This window comes from Lissotriton vulgaris, chromosome 2_1 (genome assembly GCF_964263255.1).
Source record: "Lissotriton vulgaris chromosome 2_1, aLisVul1.2, whole genome shotgun sequence".
Taxonomy (NCBI): domain Eukaryota; kingdom Metazoa; phylum Chordata; class Amphibia; order Caudata; family Salamandridae; genus Lissotriton; species Lissotriton vulgaris.
In genome coordinates this window covers 889,013,970-889,034,971 of record NC_141687.1, presented here as the reverse complement: position 1 = coordinate 889,034,971, position 21,002 = coordinate 889,013,970, and positions in this window count along the sequence as shown.

Here is a 21,002-nt window from a genome sequence, read left to right as displayed (position 1 = left end):
ACTGAGACCACACCAATTTTATTGGAAGACATTTATTCTTGTAATTGGGTTCCACCCATTCAGTATGCCCATATTTTTTGCTTTTTGAATCACCCAGTTTTTGGACGTTTTACTGTGGGTGCTTCTCACTACATGTGTCCCACCCATAATAATCATGTGGTAAATGACCGCGCGGGTTTACCACCAGTGTATCCCTACTAAAATAAGTTTGCTGCGACAGAGCTAGTGTAAGGTGAACATGTATGAGAGCTGCGCATGTGAAAATACTGTTGTGCGCAGTCCCTTAACTGCACACAGGAAGCCTGAAGCAGAGGGGACAATATTGACCTGGGGTAGGCCATATAACATTAGAGTTCACTCATACGGAAAGTCAGTTTTGTCTGTAGTGACCCTTTATTACACATATTTGGAAAGACTGCCTTATAGTGCAGTTCTGCTACATTTTGACCTACAAACACCAGTGACCTTTCAAAATGGGGTGGAATTTGTGTGAGAAAACCAAATCTGAGAGTACCAAGAGGATATCTGTACAACTTATGGGTCATCAAGGATTGTTATATGTCTATGGCTCTGCTTAGGATCAGAGTCCAGGTTCATTGTCACCCTCCTGGGTTAAGTTAATTGCATTTCTCTCCAGAAGCAGGAACAAAAGCCACCCACATAAAGTGAGAAATTTCCAGTGCGTCCCTCAACTCCTGAGCATAAAAGGGGTGATAAAAACTTGCAGTAGTTAATTGCCTGTCACAGCGCAGCAGGGCTGGGGACAGCACATGCCCACTGAACAGAAGTGGAATCCCGGAAAAGAGGAGCCAAAACAGGAGGGACCTCCTCCTTAAGCGTTTTTTTGGGAAAGCCACTGACAGTGATGTCAGAGGGTCAGTACTTAGATTCTAGAAGCAGATTTAACCAGTGGCTCTTGGATGACACCATCTTGAAATGTCCCAGTATGCTGAGCAAGAGGAATGGTGCAGGGGTTGAACGGTGATGTGGCACCCTAGGATTGGCCAGGGGTGCCTTGCTTCTAAAACCTTCCACCCCCTTTAAAAATTATTGTACAAGGAGGAGACTCTCTCTTGGTTGGTGATGTTTGTCCTACTTGCTGCTGGACCCTGGGACTTCAACAGCCATGGACACTGGAAGTAGGAATCCCTGGATGCCCACCAAGGACTAAAGACTGTGCCCCAGGGAACCCCAGGATCAGTGAGTCTTACCAAGTGCCAGTGAGGTTAGACCCCTACTCCCTCCTGAGGACCAGTTGCGGGAAAGTCCTGGACTTCTGCGCCCAGAGACAAAGGCCAAGAGGAAGCTGGCACAAGAAGCCAGTGGAACCAGTTTCCTGCATACCACTTTGGAGGGGATGAGATCTGATAATACTGCTCCGAGTCGATAGAGCTCACCACCAGGAGTAAAATGAGCTAAAGATCTCACAGATTGGCCCAACAGGGCCTGAATGATGGCATTTGTTTCCTGAACTTTACTCCTGGAATGGGCCAGACAAAGGGTCAGCTCAAGATGGATTAGTTAATTGTTTCAAGCAAGAGAGGAGGCATGGATGGGGCCCCCTCCCCAGACTCTCTATGGGTCGTAAATAGTGTAAATGGGGCCAGGACCCATCCCGACTGCTAAACCCAAGGAGACAGGAAGTGCACTATAATACCTCCTCTCCACCAGTGATGGTGTGCTCACTATGCTACCAGTACATGTGTCTGGGGGAGCAGGTCAGCCACCAGAAAACAACACCCTGTTCGCACGGAGCGGGCATGGGAGAACAGAGCTGCCAGCAGCTTCCACAGCAGCAGGAAGAGATGGTTCTGGCGGGGCAGTGAGGGGTGGTCCCCCTGGCTGCACCCAACATGGGGCACTCATGGGGTGCCCAGGTGGGACCAGGTACCCCCTGGAGAAATGTTTTAAAAAATGAAATAGGCATGTGGCATGAGGCATGAGGCTGCGCATCAGGAAAACAAACAATGGCTTTCTCTGTGCAGCAGGAGAGCTGCTTATTAGAAATTCACATGTCCTGGTCCGAGCACCCCATAATGCCCTCTGGGGCTAATTTGCTTGTGGTGCCCCTAGAATACAGGGGGCTGCAGGAGAGCAGCAACTTCCCCCAAGAACTTCTTTAAAAATGGTCCTATGTTTACAGAGTAATAAAAACATAACTTTCAGAGTTTTCATATTTTGTTTTGAAAGCACTGAAGCTATGATTGCATTTTATGTGATCAAAATATGGTGGCCTGTAGGGGTTGTTTTTTATGATTGCCTTTTTATGGCCTGAAAGTATATGCAAAGCATACAGATGCATCTTATATTCATTTTACAATGCTTTATTGCCATATTAATGTTGACATTGATCAATAATCAAGGTGAATAGCCTTTATTATCATTAATATGTGCATTTAGTTATCATTGATTTATGCATGTGCACACAAAATAATGTTTTTTTTAAACATGTGCGTTGTTGATCTTGAACCTTTGACCAAGTCAATAGACTAAATGTATGTTTGTATGACCCTTGGGGGGGGGGTTAAAGGTGATTAGGCAATGAAATGTATGTTATTTTCAATCTTCCTATTGCAAACATTTAAAGTAATGCATAGTATTTAGTAGGTTGCATGTAATAAATGTATGTTTCTAAAGAAAAAGAATTGACTGGACAATAGTTATTGATGGTTAATATTGTGTGCCAGCAAATGTTGAATACTAGCCTACATCATCTCCCCTGAGTAAGCTTTGGCTGCTCTGGTTTGCTACCCTGAGAGAGTCAAGCACTACATTGGAATGTTTTGTCCCCAGTAAGGAGAAATTGTGATCCTAATAAGTGTGCAGGGCACACAACTAATAACTCAATTTCCTACAGCAATGTTGTAGATTTATTTGGTAAGGTAATGGGTTAACTTACAGGTGATCCAATGGCAGCCAGTGACCATATGACCTAAACGAGATGTCCACCTAATTAGGCTATCAGAACTTACAACTGCTCATGGGAATAAAAGGGCACAGTCGCTTTCATCCTGGGCCCTGACTTAAGTACTCCAGGGTTATGAGCATAATGCCCCGATGGACTCTTTCATGTGGGTGCATTTTGTTACAAGGATCACCTTGTCATAAATCATCAAAACACTTGCAATACATTAGTAATCACAAACATGTCAATAAGGCTAAGTGGTAGGGTGGATTTTGCAGTACCTGATTGCCCAGAAAATGGTCTATATATAGGAGGACCCCCCCCCACCATGGACAGTTTAGAACGCTCATATCTCTATGCAGATAGAGTAGTACAAAAATGGCCAGCAATTAAGATGGTAGAATGGCTCAGTGAGATGAATGGTCAATGTAGACTTGTGCCTTAGTGGCAAAAGTTTGAATCCCAATAACGTTGACTGCATCATCTAGCCTTATGAGGTTGATAAATATGTTGCCACCCAATTGTGCACTTGAAAGACATGATAACGTTAACACTTAGGACCTACATCAATGTGATATAAAGCAGTAAAGAAAAAAAAGGATTATTATATTTACTATTATAATAACTATATTATTATTATTAGTATTATTATAATATATCGACAGTAGCTACCATTAACTCATTATGGTGATTAAAAGCATTTAAGTCGGTGTAACCCGATTAAACACAGTAGGTGGGTTTGAGCAGAATATATGGGGCTCTATGTCACCTGCAATATATTGCTTAATAATATTATAGCCTCTATATTGACATTTTAAGGTAAGTATATAAGTGCTAATCTTAATTCAATTCAAGCTTACCTCCCAAAGTGCGGATAGGTGGAATTAAGAATGTTAAATGTTTACTTACATTATAACGAAGTGGTAGGCTAATGTATTGAAATATTGTTAGCAGATCAGTGTTTCCCAATCTGTGGGTAGGTAACCACTAGTGGGTTGTGAGCTGATTTGTGGAGGGTTGGGAAAGTCCAAGCAATAAATGAAGATGCCTTTAAATTCAGTGTTTATCTTGTCACATTTGCAGTAATTCAAAGACAGAGGTCAAATGTCAGACTTCTTTATTCTTTTAACATGGTGACTGGTGTTTACTTTTCTTTTTCTGACTGCAAAGTGAGGAGTTTTTGGATGACTTACATAAATCAAGACAACAAATATTGACTTGCAGACTTATCGAAAACGTAAGTCTGTTTACAAAAAGATCGAGTTTCTATACTTAATATTGTACACATAAATATCGACATAAAAAATATCTAAACTTACATATATCAAAAACAAAAACGTTGTAACAAAAATATCAGAACTTATAACATCATAGACTGTGTCAAAAGTATCGAAATCGACAATATAGTGTACATAAATATAATTAAAACAAGTAATAAGTAACATTACAAATTACAAAAAACACAATATTTAAACAAGCAACCAAAATATATCCTACAATATTAACTACAATATATAAATAAATTATAATATTTAGCTTGGCCAAAATTATACATTTAAAGTATATCAACAGAAAACTCCTCTAATTTATACACATATTTACATCTCAAATACATAAAACACATTTATATTTATAAACAATATTATTTCTTTGCTTAAAACACTTATATATAATGTTAAATAAAACAAGTTATCTTGAAAATGAGCATAAAGAAACATTCATTGGCGCTTTCCAAATAAGGATATAACTGAAAAGCAAATAATATGAAGCTAAAACAACCAAAAATATTAAACCATACAAAACTACAATCAATAAAGTAGCTAGACCAATTAAACAAACAACATGAAAGCCAGAGTGATGAAAAATTAGCTAATAAAACATCAAGGATTTGATGAGGAGGAAACTCTGCCGGATTTTCCCTGCTAAAGAGAAACCTGCAACATAGAAAACCGTACATCCACCTCTCGACGTAAGTAGTAATTATATTTAAAACACAAACTTAAATAATTTTAGCTTTAAAAATACAATTATTACTAAACATCATTTACACAGTTTTTAACATTTATCCTTTTCAACAGATTATTCAACTTTCAACTAAACTCTATTGAAAAAGCACAAATCAGAATTATACATATATTAGATATATTATTTTTATATATAATATATATATAAATATATTATATATATATATAATCGAAAAAAGTGCCACAAATTTGAAGACGCACACAATAACAGGTCAGTTCCGCCAACAGCAGAATCCTTTATTAGGCAGAAATGGCGACGTCGCTGGAAATTACCATGGCCTTGCCCCACGCCTTTCGGAGCTCCCGCTCCTTGCTCATGGGCAGCTCGCCCTCTGGTGGGCTCTATTAATCATGTTAATTTCCAGCGACGTCGCCATTTCTGCCAAATAAAGGATTCTGCTGTTGGAGGAACTTTGTGGCACTTCTTTCGAATATATATATATACGTGAACAAGGCTTTTATGCTGAAACGCGTTGTGTAATAAACTGCTAATATTACACTTTGGATTCGCTTGTCTCTTTCCTGAGAGCGCAACGTTAACTTGTTTTCCTTGGTATCATTTGAATCACCGGACTGCTTCGCCGGCATTTGCGCCAACTCCCACGGGTCCCAGCACTCCAGAAGAAGCATCTTTTGGTCCTCTATATATATATATCTATATATACATATATATATATATATATACATATATATATATAAATATTATATATATAATATATATAAATATTATATATATAATATATATATACTCATCATGTCATGAGTGATGTAATATGTGACGTCATCAGCAGTGCATTGCACGCGCAAGTTATATTGAGTCCAACTAACTATAACGTGGGAATTTCAATGGTTTTATGTCAGTAAAATTTCCAGGTAACTATAACTGGTGTGAAACCTATGGTTTTTTCAGTGAATTTAATAGGTTTTTCAAATGCTCATTCCTAACTATAACTGGTGTGAAACCTCTGGTTTTTTCAGTGAATTTCATAGGTTTTTTTAATGCTAATTCCTAACTATAACTGATGTGAAACCTATGGTTTTTACATTGAATTTAATAGATTTTTTAAATGCTAATTCCTAACTATAAGTCTCACTTTATAAGTACATGGGTCTACATTGGGCTACATTGGGCTACATTTGGGCTACATTTGGGCTCTAACATATATATAGCCCAATGTGTCCCAATATATTTTTTTTAAGTTAATTTTCTTAAAAACCACTTGAGCATATATCTTGAGACATAGCAAAGGCACATCAGGCTACCAGTCCCTTCAATTTTGCAATTTTTTTTTGTTGTATATTTTAATTTTTGTATTTTTTTTGCATTGGAGCGCTCCCGGTGCGCGCCCCGGGGAGCGCAACGGAAAGCGTACTATTATGAAGTGCCCCAGAGCGCGCCCCGGGGAGAGTCCCGTAAGCGCCATTTTTGCGAACGAAAACATGATCGTGACGTATCGCGTAGCCGCGTCCGCGTGATACGCACGGCGTAAGCGCACCCGGAAGCACTCGAGCGAATATGATCGCACAACGTAATCTTCCGATGCGCTTACGTGACGCAACCCGGGGCGCGCCCCGGGGCGCGTAGCGTAAGCGCGTCGGGTCATATGACCTAAAAATAACACTTTTCATTGGTTCATAACAGTTTTGGTTTCATAATGATGAAACCCCTGGTCATGTGACCTAAAATTAACACTTTTCATTGGTTCATGATATTTTTTTTTTGCAAATGATGAAAGCCCACACCTTTTTTCCTTATTCTACCTTTTTTCTTTGAGAGAGGAAGACCTTTACTTATATCTGTCGAAAATGGCTACATTAGCTGCAGCTGCTGGATCTTCTGGACCACCACCACCACAAGGACCTCCACAACTTCACAGTGGTGGAGATCAAGAACAGGAGGAGGATGAGGACGAAGAGGAGAGTAGATTCGTCCGAGAGGACAACATAACCTACAAGCCAAAAGAGCACATCATATGACAATTTTTTTCTATCCTGAGTGACAAAAAAAAGTCAATGCACCTAAAGCAACCTGCCTAATCTGTCATCAGGAGCTGTCAAGGGGGAATCCCAACAAGAAATACTCCTTCGGCAACCACACAATGATTAGGCATATGCTAAGAAAGCATCCCAATAACTATTCTAGGGCAGCTGTCAGGGAACTGGCCAAAAACCCTGTCCAATCTTCTGCCAGCACCTCCCAAACTACTGTTTCCACCCCATCAGGACCGGAAGTTAGGGAGACATGCTCCATCATACAAACCAACTTTTCAAATTTTAAAATGGTTTGTAAATTTTGTGGTCAAACGATTTGCTATGGTGAGCAAGGCATCACTCTTATTAATCGTGCTTGGGAAAACCACAAGTGCCAAAGGAAATATTAATTTGTTGCACTTTTTTTTTCTCCTGTTGAGCCCTTTTGAAATGCCTGTTTTTTGTTTCTCCCCTTACAAAATACAAAAAAAACAAAAAATGTTCAGAAAAACCAAAAAAAGAAAAAAATGTGTATAAACCCTCCAAAAAAATATAAAACAACAAAAAGAATAAAAGAACAGTTCTTTTCAGAACTACCTTCCATTTATATTAAATGACTTAAATTTTAAAACTCTGCCATTCTCTTTTCTCCCTGGTGCGCTCCCCGGTGCGCGTACCGGGCGCTCCCCCTGCGCAAATCGATTTTTTTTTTTTGCCCCGCGGGGCCCTTTTATAGTCCACACATTAAACCTAGGGGGTCAGGGGGGTCTACTCTGCCCCATAATTGTCTTTTCCTCCTTTGTTTTGGCCACCTCTTGTGTCTCGATCATACCGAGACACAAGATGGCGGCCGCTCCAGACCATTTGGAATGTTTACAGACACCCGAAAGCCAATCAGCTTTCCGTGCGCAAGTCGCGTAGCGCGCCCGGAGAGCTCTCCGGAGCGCGTACCGGGGCGCGCTTACAGATATATCTTTTTTTTAACCTAAATTACTCAAAATCCACTGGAGCACATATCTTGAGACATAGCAAAGGCACATCGGGCTACCAGTCCCTACAATTTTGCCAAATTTGGTTGAAATCCATTCAGCCGTTCGGGCTAAAAGTGAAATCGACCGCCCTATGGAAATTAACATGGGGAAACGCGTTTTGGGACCCCCCTTTTATCTCGGCCCCCGCTTGACGAATCCCCCCCACACTTTCAGGGAAGGACCGGAACGCCGCAAGGCCATTTTGAGGAAATTTTCAGTCAGATTCGTCAACCGGCCAAAGTTATTCCAAATAGAATTTTGAGATTTAACATTGAAAAATCCTAACTGTAACTACCTACTGGCGACCGCCAGTAGGTAATATATATGTATATGTATATATATATAATATAATGTTTAAATATAAATGTTTAGCAGAAGCCTTTTCTTGACTGTAGGTATAGCCCACGTAACACAGTAACAGTTTCTCCTTCTGTGAAGTTATACATTTTGCACCTTATATCATTATGTATTTATTTGCTGTAATAATATTGATGTAGAAAAATAGTTATTTAATAAATGTTGTTTATTAATATACAGCTAAATATACATTTTCAACTTTTACAAAACTTACTTAATTTTCATTTAGAGAAGTTTTGTGTTCTTGGTAACTTTTTCTTCAGCACGCTTCTTTTTGAAACAGGTGCTTCTTTCGATTGGAAAAGAAAAAGTAATTTTATTTATTGTTTATATTTTGTTTGCGTCTTCAAATTCGTGGCACTTTTTTTGATGTTATATTCCGGCCAGCCAAGGTTGGGAGGACGGCACCGCCAAGACCATGAAAAGTGGACTGCTGATTTCGGATTTGCCACAATCGTGAGTGGAATAACAGAAAGCATGCATTTGAGAGGGCTACGATCTAGGTGCTCTATTTAGAGCATTTCTGAAGGAATTGTTGTGAGGCAGAACCCATTGTGGGTAATATTTTAGTAATAGGACTCTGCAGAACAGTGTGGGTTGGAATTATCACCACACCTAATACTTCTTAAAAGTGAATATTGAAGCCGTGAAAAAGTCACATGTACAACCATACTGAGGCAACGAAACACGTGTAGGCTAGGAATCTATTAACAAGGAAAAGCTCAAAGAAAGAATAAAAGGGCAAAGAAATAACTTGGATTGATTATTTTGTAAATCTAATGTGAACAACAATTGCAACTGATGTCATTTGTATATCACGTGTGCTGGGGATCTGAAATTGGGCTCCAAACAATTATGGCTCTACTCTTCATCCAACATGACTGACAACTCAGCCTCTGTAAAACTTGGATTTATGAGGCAAGTCATAACTGCTAATTAAAGTAAGTGACAATGAAAGCAAACTATCACGGGATATTAGAGATAGAAAGAAGTACAAAGAAACTATATGGAGAGTGTTAAATGGTATGATGGAGAAAAAGGCTGCCTTATCTCAAAAACACTGGTGGCTGACTTGCAGTGCTGCAGTAGAGAAGCAAACGATAATGGTCAGGGTAAGGGTGTCTTTTATAGTGTGATTTACAGACGCGCCCACTTGGCCAATGGACATCAGCTATGTCGTTTTTTAATCAATCCAATGGTCACTGTTGTGGTGCTTTGCTCCGAGCGTACCGCAGCAGTCTACTGCTATTGGGGGAACCACTGCAAAGTGATCACCAGTACAACTGTGTTGTAATGTTAGGCTCGGCAGGGAGCCGCAGCCCTGATATCAACAGATTATGCATCACCAACATTGTAGACCGCAGTGGCCCAGGCGGGAACAACACTGTTGACATGGTCGGCATTTCAGGCTGCATGCCTCGTAAATGGTGGGCAAAAGACCACCAGCATAGTAGTCTTCTACAGACCGCTGCTGCCGCATTATACTAGTCATACCACTGAACTCGTAATCAGGCACTAAATATTTACAATTCTTTATTCCCACTGCAATACAACTTACCTCTTAGAAGGTTTTATAAACTAAAAGGTTAAATATACTATTCCCAGTAGAAGATAAAATAAGTCAGGGAAGGTGTTGGATGCTAAAGCAGCAACATTTATTATTCCCTCTCCAATAGAACTTAACTCAGGGAAGGTGCTGTACAAAAAAAGGCAACATTAACCATTCCAACTGCAATAAAACTTGTCCAAGAGAAGTTTTTAAACACTAAACGAGCTAAACATTTTATTCCCATTCCAAAATAAATTAAGTCAGGGATGGTGTTGGGCGCTAAAGGGGCAACATTTATTATTCTCACTCCAATGTAACTTATTTTAGGGAAGGTGCTGGACACTAAAGCGACACAATTGACCATTCCCACTGCAATAACACTTAGCCAAGGGAAGGTTTTAGACACTAGAAGAGTTAAATATTCTTTCCCACTAAAAGATAAATTGAGTCAGGGAAGGTGTTGGGCACTAAAAGGGTAACTTTACTATTCCCGCTCCAAACTAAATTAAAACAGGAAAGGTGCTTGACACTAAAGAGGCAACATTAACCAATGCCACTGCAATAACACTTATCTCAGAGAGGGTTTTGGACAATAAAAGAGTTAAACATACTATTCCTTCTCCTACATAAAAGAAGTCAGGAAAGTTGTTGGACACTAAAGTGGCAACATTTGCTAGTCACACTGCCTTATACCTTAACACAGGGAAGGTGCTGAATACTAAATGAGCAACATTAACTATTCCATCTGCAATAAAACGTGTCTGAAGGAAGGATTTAAATACTAAAGTGCTTAAATATACTTTTCTCACTCCAAGATAAAGGTGCACCATGTACTATTCGCACGCCAATCTAAATCAACGAACCGAAGGTGCTTGACATTAAACGGGCAAAATCAACCATTCCCACTATTATAAAAATTATCTCATAGAAGGTTTTAAACACTAAAAGGTTTAAATATACTTTCCCACTACAAGATAAGGGGCTGGACACTAAAGTGGGAATATTTACTATTCTCACTCCAATCTTACTTAACACAGGGAAGATGCTGGACACTAAAGAAGAAACATTGATCTTTTCCACTGCAGAAAAACCTATTTGAGGGAAGGTTTTGAACACTAAGGCCCTGTTTATGATTCTGGCGGTAAGAGGGCCGCCAGACTCATGGGGGCACTGCGGTGGTGGTCCAGCCACCTCCGCACTATTAGGACTTTGGCAGTTGGACCACCATTCCAATGCTGCAACAGCCAGAGAACAACGTTCCCTGGTGGTCCTTCGGCGGTCTGTGGGCTGAAATATGTTTTGAGGTGCCCTGAGGGACCATCAAGCATATTACAACTTTCCTCACCACCAGCGGTGTCATCGAGGTTCTTCCTCCATGTAACTGCTGGTGGTGAGGAATTAAAGGGGGCCCTAGAGCGCCCACTCTTGCCCTTGTGCATTGGGGTGCATGTAGGGGGGCACATGTTGAGCCTGTGTAGATTCCCCACCCGCCCCCCAGTTCCTGCACGGGAAGGAATGCACGACATGGTGCTTTCCTTCCCGAGCAGGGACATGTTCTGGCGGACCCCTAGCTGTGCTGTGTAAGGCTCACAATGAGCTTTTAAGCAGCACCACCCTGAGACCTCCATGCCGCTCGCCAGACTACAACATTTCTTGTAATCTGGTGGGTGGGCGGCAGTGAGTTTCGGCAGTCCTGGAGTGGGGCATTGGCGTGCCGGCCGCTCCAGGAAAGGGCTAAATATACTATTACTATTGCTACTCCACGATAAAATAAGTCAGGGACACTAAAGGGGCAACATTTGCATTATCAGCCAGTACCCCTGCTCAACCAGACACCTTCCATCCACCACACTTAAGCTGTCCCACCTGGAAGGCTCTTATCTTTCACTGTAAGTGCCACCGCCGACACTGTGGTCCAGTCACTTGGTTGGCTAATCTGGCCTGGTCTTAATAAGAACCTTACTCTTCGAAAGATAACACATATTACTGGATATTGCACAGTAGATGATAGGCTTCACTTGTTCTGTGAAGGAATTCCATACATTGACAAATTATCCATGATGGGCAATAATGGGGTAGACAATTCTTTATTTTAACAGACATGTTATGCACGGTCCATTCCCAAAAGATCCTGTGGTGGTTTTAATAATCAGCAAATATGTGGTGTGCTCAAATGTTTGATCCAGTTAAGGTAACTTTTTTTTAATTTCATAGCATATGTCACCCAAAGAAAAATAAAAAGTGTGTTATTATAGTATATACAATTTTGTAACATTTTCAGAGTGCTTAATGGCACCGTTGTACTGAAGAATGCAAAAAGTGATGTGTGGAATGCTTGAATGTATCTAAGCCTCGGATAATTACTTACTGCCACATCTGAGTCCATATTATTTTTGCCCCCATGATACCACAGATAAGAACTAACTATTTGCAAATCATCCTTTGTCCTGTTTAAGTAGGAACAGTCCATCCCAAAATAACAGGCCAGCTCACCTTTGAACTAGAATACAAACAACCTCAGAAATATTTTGGCCTCTTTTGGTCATTTTCACTAGGGTGCTGCTTGATACTAATAGCTCTGAAACAAGCTTTAAAAGCTTTATAACGGGTAAGAGTCTACCTTGTTTGTTGTGTATGATTGGTAGAGTGTAATGATTGGTAGAGACTATATGTATAAGGTGGTCTATTTGAGAAGCATTAAATACCATTTGTCGGGGTCAGATGAATGTTCCAATATGTCAAGGCAAGCCTGCAGCCATGCTTTAGTATGAAATGCCGTCCATGCCACTGAAGTCAAAATAGCCTGGCTGATGTGGGGTGAAATCCTGAAACCGGGCCCAGGATGCTTATTCCTGGCTCAGGGAGCACCTGGCCTGAAAGTTTGGGCTGGACTGTTCCCATGGGGAGTTGGATCAAGACTGAATTGCATTAGACTGGGTTTATACTGAAACAGCATGGGAAGCAAAATGGATTTAGGCCCAGATCTGTGTACGGGGGTGAATGTATGACATTGTTCAACATTCTGTCCATCAATTGTAGAAGGCTGTGAGGTATATACGGGCATGTTTCTATTGACACGAATAAACATGAACCAAGTCACCTTGAGAATTTGTCTGAGCATACAATCATCCCTGAATTTGAAGTGCCAAACTGGAAACATCTGTCAATGAAGCAACCCCTGAGGCTGCTTGACATGATTCCCAAAAAAGGAAGCAGCCAGATTTGCGGATCAAATTTCATCCCTTTTGTGGTGTTCGAATCTGTTCAAAGATTCACAAGTACAATTGAGGTAACACTGCATTGATACTTTCCTTGCAACCCCTAAACAACAGGGGGACAGCCCCTTCATACTCCATTTTATTTGCAATTTAAAATGATTCATGAATCTTTTCTGACTGTTATGAGAGGGTTGTGTGTTTCAAAACAGTCTTTTGTAGTCCCAAAGTCTGTAATTTTCGGAATCTCATGCTATACAGCCGAAATATTATTTAGTATATACTAGCTAAGCAGAGGTACATTACCCTTAGTGATAACATGATGACTGCACTGAGTCAAGTGATAGGCATATCAGCAAAAACCAAAGTCAGAATCCTTGAGATCAGAGGAATATAATGGCAACAATAAGGTCATGATTTGCAGCAAAATATTTTTCATTGTGGACATTGGTCAAATTAGGAATTAAACTCCAGCCCCTCTCTATAATGTGCTTAACTCACCAATATCTATTGGCCCTACATCCCGGAAGAAATCAAACTATCCCCAAAAAATGGCCAATACTAATAAAGAATGTACTAAATGGGATAGCATGTTAATTTGTTTGACTAGTCTACGCAAAGACATTTATCTATTTAACAGGTTTATATTGCACACAGTATCCCAGTTTTTATTAGGTCACTTTTCTCTGAACTATTTGGAATTAGAAATTATGTTAGATTGCAACATACTTGACTGCAGCACACTGAGCAAAACGTGCAGAGGTAGGATAGGGACACAATATAAAGAACATAATATTTTAGGAATAGAATTATGAGCCCTGCAGGACTGCCACAGTCTACCATGCATATTAAAAGTTTCCTCTCCACCATTGTTTTAATAAAGGTTCCTCCTCCATGAAAACCGTGGCAGAGAGGGAAAAAAGGGGCCCTACAGGGCTCCCTGGTGTCTCACACCTTGTGAATGAATACAGGGGGGGCACAACATGTGCCCCCCTGTATGCAAGCCCACCAGCTGCTGCACGGAATGGACTTAATAGTCCATGCTGTGCAGGAACTCTTTTTGGCACTCCCACTGTGGTGCCCATTTTTAGAGGCACAGCCGTGGGAATGCCTGAAAAAAGCCCACCAGACAGGAGGAAACTACTGATCTGGCTGGCGGACCGACCGCGGCTTTGGCGGTGCGGCGGCAATCTGGATCCGGTGCCGCAAAGTCAAACTCGTAATCAGGCCCTAAGTATTAAGGATTGTGCTGGAAAATGTTTAAGTAAACTCCTCAGAATTATGTTTAGGTAAATCAAAGACCACATTTCAAAATTATAAATTATTTTTCACGTTTCCCTGGAGGCGATTCAGTGTCTTACTTTTGGTATATGCTAGTACTGTTGGTTTATGCATATTAACTGGCCACGTATCATTTTGTTGGATGCTTGGAAGCCAACTGATCTCACTTTTTCATAACTCCTAGATTCTAGTTTCCCACAGCAAATATTTCTTACTACCTTATTTATCCTCTACCGTAGACCACAGCGGTTTTGCATAGTTAAAGTCAGTAGGTGGTATTCTAATTCTGGCAGTAAGCCTTGCATAATTATTCTTGATTGAACAAAACATTGGCCCGATGTAGTTTTGTGTAACACTAATGGTGAACAGCCAGTGCAAAAAGACTCTAATAGTCATTTTATAATCTAATAATCTAATAAATATATTGTGAAGTTTTTGCCAGCTGCCTTTCGGTCTACATAAACCTGTGCACCAAAACCGTGTGAACGCACACAATTTGGATTCAACAGACAATCACTGCAATACAAAAATAAACATCAGCAAATCAGCAAAGCCAATAGGCGAGGGTTCAAGTTGCCAATACATGCAGGTAAGCACATTAAACTCAGTAGGACTGGAAAGAGTGCTTTAGTTGTAAAGTAGTCCCTCACGCAGTTCAGTGCAATAACTTAAGTGGAGGCAGAAGGATACACCAATAAATGAATACAGCACAGAGCAGAGCCAAGACATGATTGACAAATTCCCAAGCCAATGGCTTAAGTGTTGGTCGCAGAAAGCCAATGGTTGAAAATGCTTGTCCCAAAGACCACTCTCTGTCTATTGTTAGTAATGGGATGCAGGCGCTGTGTGAGTCAGTCGGTATTATGTCCAAGCAGACTTGCTTGCTTAAACCGCAGTACTCCATTTTGTATTTTTGTCATCCAGGAAATGAAAACTAGGGCTAAATTCGCATGGGAATTAGCAACTTGCTCAAAGTGAGATACATTCTGAAGGAGGGCCCTCGAGTGACTCAAATTTTACCAGAAGGAATCTCTCCTCCAAGCCACACAAACTCTTTGATGAGCCCGTCCCTTTCCCCTACAGCGATGTGTGGCGTTTCAAGCCACTTAGAGCTGAATGTTTGCTGTGTGCAATTAGAGGAGACGAAAGATAAGATAGTTCCCAAACTATTTTGCTCTGCCCCTTGACAACGTCTCCTCGGTAAGACACTGGCTAAAGTCGGGTACTTTTTGAAGAACCTAAACAAGCAGTGCAAGTTTTATAGGGGTCCTTTGTACTCTAGAAATATATACCCTGCCTCAACTACTGCTGCTGAATTTTCCTGTGAATTTTGCTCTTACATTTTTGGCCTATAAAACTGCAATTGTGTTGGTGAATATAGAAATTACATATGGGCTGATCAACCAGTTCAAAATGCAATTTTCGCACTAGCCACCCAAGGTTAAAACGTAATTAACTGAAAACATGTTTTGATATATTCGTTTTCCTATGTTTTGCACCTGATAGAAGGTGGTGATGTGGGTGCTAATGTCATCAATGCAATGTACATTATCGATAAATGCTAATGCAACATTGCTTTGGCACGAAACCAATCTATTTAATCGGGCCTTTCAGCAAAGGAATACGGAGGAATTATAATTTTACCATATACTCCTATAATCTGGTCGTTAAAAAAAATATGAGCGGATTTTTGTGTTGTAGGAAGAACACTAATACACTGTTTCAGTTAAATTCTCCCCCTCAATATTATCTCTTCATATTTATAGCACATATTAATCAACAAATGACAATCATTATACCTTGATTAGAAAAATCATTGCAAAATTAAATGCATTATAATTTCGTTTCATTTAAATAATTTTATTGTATTGTTTTTTCCATTTTAAAGCTTTCTTAACCCCTTCCATGCTGATGACGGAACCGCTCCGTCATCAGCTACAGTTGAGCTGTGCTGATGACGGAGCGGTTCCGTCATGGCCCGGCCGCCGCGCCTGCGCGGCGCTGATTTCACGCCTGCGCGGGCGTTCTAATGAGCGGGGCGGGTCATGACGGAACCGCTCCGTCACCAGCACAGCTCAACTGTAGCTGGTGACGGAGCGGTTCTGTCACCAGCATGAGGCGGCCGCTCGGCCGCCCCGCCCCTTTAGTGCTGCGGCGGAATAGCCGCCGCAGCGAAGGGTTTAAGTGACTTTCGTCAACTCTCTTCTAGTAGATGAATATGTTAATTTTTTTGTCTGTTTTCTACCTTTTACTTATTTGTTTTGATTAAAAGCATTTTCTCCAGTTCCTCTTTACTAAGGTAATTATTTGATACAGCCAAAAGTACTAAGGCCGTAATGGCAAGTTTGATAGGTTATAGGACCGCCAAACTTGTGGTATTTAGACAACGTCAGCTGGACCTCCATTGGATGGCTGCAAGTGCCAGGGATCTGCGATCCCAGCCTTTGGTGGGGGGGTCTTGAGGCCACAATGCGCTTGGTGGTGCCGCTGAGGCACGGCCAAGCATATTACGGGTTTCCTCACCACCAGCAGTATCATGGCGGTGCGCACGCCATGAAATTGCTGATGATGAGGAAACCTAGGGGGCCCTGCAGGGGCCCCTGTTCCTTTGGTGCCTAGGGATGCATGCAGGGGGGCACAGGGTGTAACTCCCTGTCTGCATGCACCCAAAGTTCTAACAAAGCATGGACTTTACAGTCCACAACGTGCTAGAATGCCCTATGATGGGCCCACGGAGTTGCCTTCTAAGGCTCTTCTATAAGCCTTGAAAGGCAGCGCTGTGGGCTCCCCGCCGCAAGTCTGCCTGCCCAGATTACAACTTGGAATCTGGTGGGCAGTCGTCTTTGGTGGTGTGGGAGTGGGTGGTTGCATGGCACCCCACTCGCAGACCACCAAAGTTGTAATCAGGATCTAATAAGCACTTGAGTTTGGAGACAGAACATCCACTGGACTTCACCTCATTTCTTTTCCTGCTATCCCCCACCTGTGAAGACCCAATTACCTCTCCTTCCTGGTTTCCCTCACCAAAATCATGGTAGTAGTAAGCACTGGAAGGGGCATAAAAATATAAACCTGGTAGTTACATAACAGTATGTGATGGCCATTCTGTGCTTCTTTTTAAATAAACTTTTCTTTAAAAAATCCAGACTGTGGAGTGGGACACTTCTTCTTTCTGAAGTTTATCACACACTTTATAGATGCCCCAAAAATGAAAAATACACACTGGAGTCATATGAACGTATACCTGGTGGTTATTTACCATTTTTATTTCATAAGTTTACGTACTTTTGTCCCTTAATTGATAGACATTCTTATAAAACTATTCAAAATTTGTTTGATCTTGAATGAGAAATATCTAGGTGGAAGTAAGTTTTCAATTGAAATTTCTTTTTAAGTTCAAGTTTTCAAGTTTATTGAAACCAAGCAAAAGAAACAGATAATCCAGTGCATCAAGAATATAAAAATTGATATGAAGACAATAAAAATGTAAAGCAAAGGTACAACGAAATGGAATCAATAAAGACGTATCTCTGAACTAGGAAAAATGGAAGGAAGGAGAGAATGAAAACGCATGAAGAATAATTAAATAAACAGCACATGCGGATATAACATTGTATGCAATGAGAGGCAATAATAAAGGTAAAACATGAACAATAAATATCAAATAGGAAGAAATATAAATGAAAAGTAATGCAAAAAAGACAACCAGTGATAATCATGGGGGCTTACGGACTTCATCAGATGAGGTTGTGTGAGTGCTGATAGTGGAGGTATTTGGGGAAGAGTGAGTGGATAAATAAGATGTAAGAGGGAGCCACAATAAATCTCTCTTAATAGCTAGGGAGATAGGTGTAACGTAGTTAGAGTCGAGTCTATGATTGAAACAAATAGCATTCCACCAAGCGGAGTAAGTGAGTTTTGTGGAATCCTTCCAATGGGAGGTGATCAAGTGTAAGGCTATAGCCGAAAATAAGTTTAAAGTGAGAGGATTTGGGCAAATCTGGATATAAGGAGCCCAATAGAACATTAGGGGGGGGGAGTTGTATGTTAAAAATAATGTTCAGTCAGCGCTAAATTGAGCGCCAAAAGGTGTCGACATTGGGACAATAAAATAACATATGGAGTAGGTCAGCAGTTGGACATGGGCAGGACCAGCACTTAGATGAGAGATCGGGAGAGAAGGAAGCTAGTTTAGACGGGGAAAATAATAATCGTTGATAAATGAAAAAAAGGGTTTGAGTAGTATTGGCAGCTCTGGAGGTTTTATGAATTTTTAACCAAAGCTTATCCCATAAAGAGACTGGCCAGGATACCGACAGGTCTTGCTCCCAGGCCAATTTAGTTTTTGTTTTGAGGCGTTCAGGAGGGAGTAGGAGACAATTGTAAATACGAGAAGCTGAAGGAGAAGAGTCCAAAAGCGGGGAAAGAGTAGAGCAAAGGTGAGGCAGATCTGCTGAAGAAGGGAGAGATTGAAGATGTTGATGAAGAGCAGGAAGCAGAAGATCATATTGTTTCCTAAAAGAATTAGACAGATGAAACTGAGACTGAAGAACATTAAAAGAGAGGGGAGTGTTGTTAAGAAGGAGTTGGAATGCCTAGATTTCAAGAAGAAAGAACGGTTCTTGATGCAGAGAAATTTGTTGTGCCAAATGGGTTGCTGAGAAAGAGATGCAGAAGAAGGGAATGAAGAGGGTAGCAATGGAGTCAAAAGATGACGTGAATGAGCAATGACAGGAGAGTGTAAAGAGGAAACATTCGCCGAATAAGCTAGAATCTCAGAGAAATTAAACGGCGAAATGAGAGATTTTTCCAAAGATAGCCAAACCGGAAGATTGGTAGGGGTTTCTGTAGACAGCCAGCGAGAGGCCTGCTTAAGGATAAAGGAGTAATGAGAGGACTTACAATCAGGGATCTTAAGACCTCTATTTGTTTTGTCTTTTTTAAGGGAGGATAAAGCAATCCGAGGAGGCTTATTCTTCCAGAGGAATTTCAGTAGGACAGAGTGTAATCTCTTGAAGTAGTAACCAGGAATTCTGATGGGAATCATAGAAAGAGAATATAAAATAATGGGAGCAAGCATCATTTTAATTGATTCTAATCTACCCCACCAGGAAAGGAAGAGAGGATGCCATCTAGAGATAGAATCAGATAATTTTTTTGTTATATAATCAAAATTGACTTTCAAGGTGTCCGAGATACACGGGGAGAACCATAGTCCCAAATATTTGACTTTGTTCGGTTGCCAGGAGAACCCAGTTTGATCAAAATAGTGACGAAGACACAAGACATTAAGGGGTAAAACTTCACACTTATCGCGGTTAAGACGATTACCGAGACCAGTGAAAAAGCATCAACTTGAGACAGAAAGGAAGGAATAGAAGATTCAGGGTTGGAACAATACAAATGGATATCATCTGCGTAGACAGATGATTTGACTTGGTTAGGACCTGCGTTAAAGCTGGTGATTTGAGTGTCTTGTCGAACTCTTGTTAGGAAAGGTTCCAATGCTACGATAAACAATAAGGGGGATAAAGGACAACCTTGTCTTACCCCTCTGGAAAGAGAGAAGTAATCAGAAATCTTTCCATTAGCAAAGATAGAAGCCTTAGGGCCAGAACATAAGAGGGAGATCAGGGAAATCAATGTAGGGGGAAAACCAATGCAAGTAAGGGCATGAAACATAAAATCCCAACTGATCCTATCAAATGCCTTTTTGGCATCCAAAGTAATTGCAGCAAGAGGATAATGTGCGGAAGAAGCCTTGCTGAGAACGTTAAAGAAACCTCTAGAATTATCAGAGGATAAACGTCCCTTTACAAAGCCAGATTGTTCGGGCCGATGAGGTCAGGCAATACGAGGTCAATGCATAGAGCAAGCAATTTGGCAAAGATCTTATCATCTGTATTTACAAGGGAAATGGGGCGATAATTCTTACAGAACGCAGGATCTTTATTATCCTTACGGATCAAACAAATCATAGCATCTTGGAAAGTACCCTGGGAGGAACCAGTAGCGATAAAAGAATTAAAAAGGAGGAGCATTTGAGGAAGGAGAAGTTTAGAAAAGTGATCGTAGAATTCGATGACAAAGCCATCTGGGCCAGGAGCTTTACCACGTCGTAGGACTGAAATTGTATGAGAGAGTTCTGCTAAGGTTACATCAGTCTCAAGCAAGGCAAAATCAATTTGGGAAGAAGAGGGGGAGCTAGTGATTGAAAGTAAGAGGAGAAATCTGAAGGAGAAGGGATAGATTCAGGAGTATAGCGTTGTTTATAAAAAGAGACAAATTCCTGCAAGATGTCAGCATCCTTGAAATGGGAAGTACCAGTAGAATCAATTATGGAAGCAATCCGGGTCCTGTTTAGCCGAGTTTTCAAATAGTTAGCCATGAGCTTTCCCATTTTGTTTTGGTCCCCCATAGTAGCGAGTACTACATTTCAGAAGGTAAGAAGCTACAGCATCAGTAGACAATTTATTAAAAGGCGATCTTGGCTGTAATAAGATCTTTCAAGGAAGAGTCCGTGGGAGATTGGTAATAGGAATATTCTAACTTTTTAATTTTGGAAAGAAGAAGGGAGGATTGTTGTTCGAAACCCTTTTTTTCCTTTAAAACGTAATTAATTATAAAACCTCTAGCGGTCGCGTTAAAGGAATCCCAGATCAAGGTTGG